The sequence below is a fragment of the Echinops telfairi genome, unplaced genomic scaffold (genome assembly GCF_000313985.2).
Source record: "Echinops telfairi isolate 266 unplaced genomic scaffold, ASM31398v2 ScPeMD7_16;HRSCAF=60, whole genome shotgun sequence".
NCBI classification, from domain to species: domain Eukaryota; kingdom Metazoa; phylum Chordata; class Mammalia; order Afrosoricida; family Tenrecidae; genus Echinops; species Echinops telfairi.
The window spans coordinates 10631873-10633895 of record NW_022103913.1 but is presented as its reverse complement, the minus strand read 5'-3'; the positions used below and the strand labels follow the sequence as shown (position 1 = coordinate 10633895).

At 35.8% G+C, this 2023-nt stretch overlaps 1 pseudogene; it reads right to left on the bottom strand.

Annotated features, from left to right (window-relative positions):
• Positions 1-640: 640 nt before the first annotated feature.
• On the bottom strand, positions 641-1538 carry LOC101646293 (annotated as a pseudogene).
• Between the last annotated feature and the right edge of the window lie 485 nt (positions 1539-2023).

Sequence of the window (2023 nt, the reverse complement as noted above, 5' to 3'; positions counted from 1 at the left end):
ATGTTGTCTTTCTCAGTTTATCTTTTTGTTTTTCTAGAAATTATCCTCAATAACTACTTTAAAAAATAGAAGGTTAAAAAAATAGAAGGTAAACGTTCAGTCTTTGGAGATTTGAAAATCTTCATTCTGAGTGTGAAGTGATTTCCCCTCAGAACTTTCAAGGCATGGTCTGATAGGCTATAGCATCCAGTTGTACTCATAAATTAGATGGCAGTGTGGCCTTATTCTTTCTTTCTTTTTTTAATCCACAGATGATTGTTATTTGGCTAATACAGCCACCAGGTATATGTTGGAGTAATTTTTTGCCAGAGTGTATGACCAAAAAATAATGTTTAAATCATCTATAAATCAAATCATCTCTCTTTGACATGGTAAATCTAGAAAAAGGTAATAACATAGAGAATAGTCCTAATGAGGGCATTTGATTGAAATCTCCAAATAGGAGGTGGTCATTTTAATGTTGCTTGCTGGCAGAAATTTCCACTAGTATTAGTATATGTTGTATGCGATTTTAGAAAAGGGAGTTAGTTACAAGTGAACGGCTTCATTTTCTTTTCTCTTCAGTATTTGTGTTAAGAGGAAAATCTTAAAGCTGGTAGAGGTTTCTGATGCCACGAAGCCATGAAACATAAGGGTATAGTTAGCAATCAGGGTGACTCAGCTCATGGTAATGACTATAGCTTGCATTCCAATTATTTTAAACTGCAATTATCTTGATCATGTTGGATGTACTGTGAGTAGAAGATCTCTTTCCCCAAGAAATAGATAGAGAAAATCTTTGAAGCATGACCTCACCGACTGATAAATTAGCTTTCTCTGGATTTTTTATGATTTCCCTAATTTCTCAATGTTTTTGCCATTTTCTTGTAAGTCGTGATCTTCTGATTGCTTTTTGCTCACCCCCATCCCCCACCCCCAAACTTCTGTAAGCCTTTCTTTCATTTCTGATACAAACTGAAAGATGACCTTGCTTTTATCTACCCATTACATAAAAGAAGCCGTCTCAGGATGACACAGGAATTCATGAAGGAATGCAAACAGTCCAAGGTTCTTCCTGCCTGTTCTGCCCTTTTGCTGGAGTACAGCAGGTTACTCACACTGGTTTTCAGTAATATTCTGCAGTGATGGCTAGATATTTCCTTGAAAATCATATTCTGCAGCATTGTTAATGACAGTTCTCCAGTTATAGACAGGATCCTCTACGCCTACAAGTCTATGGGCAACACTCCATAGCAGCTGGAGTTTCTTCTCACATTAGGGCAATGGTTGATGAACACCGGACCACTTTTGTAGTCTGGGGAGTACTGAAGTTTGTCAGTTGAATGTTGCCTCAGTACTCCAAAAGCATCTTCAAATTCTTGCCCCAGTTTTTCTTGTTCAACACAAGCTATGTTTTCTTAATAAACTGGATGATTCTTTCCATCAGAAAACTGCCTAGCATCAAAGACGCCAGATAGAACGAACTTACCTTCGACTGAACATACATCTATGTCTCCAGCATCCAATTTGTAATCCAGCCACTTTAATAGTTGTCTCATTTAGCTCAGCCTTATTCTTCATAAATGACTAAGTTCTTAATCTCCTCATTAGCAACAGATGCTTAGCCCTCACACTCTTTTAATTTATTAGTTGCAAATCATCTCTAGGTTAACGTCATTTATGAAAATATATTCAAATTACTTCTGAGAGTGTAATATTACCAAATTACTTCATTTAAAAATAATGAAATTTTAAAAATACTCTGGCATGAGTTTTCTATGAGTAGAAGTCAAGTCTGCAGCTACTGGTTTTTGTTTTTCTAATAACATGCACATGATCAATTCAAACAGTAAAAAGAGATGCAGTAGGGGTAACACTACAAAGTTACTTGCCCATTCTTTTCCCCTTATCATCTTAACTCTCCTCCTCAGAGGTGACCACTGCTACCCATTTCTAAAAACTTTTAGGATTTTTTATAAATTTAATCTTATGGCAATTCTCAGGATGAAAATTTTATAACAAGGTAGAGTTATTGAGATCATAA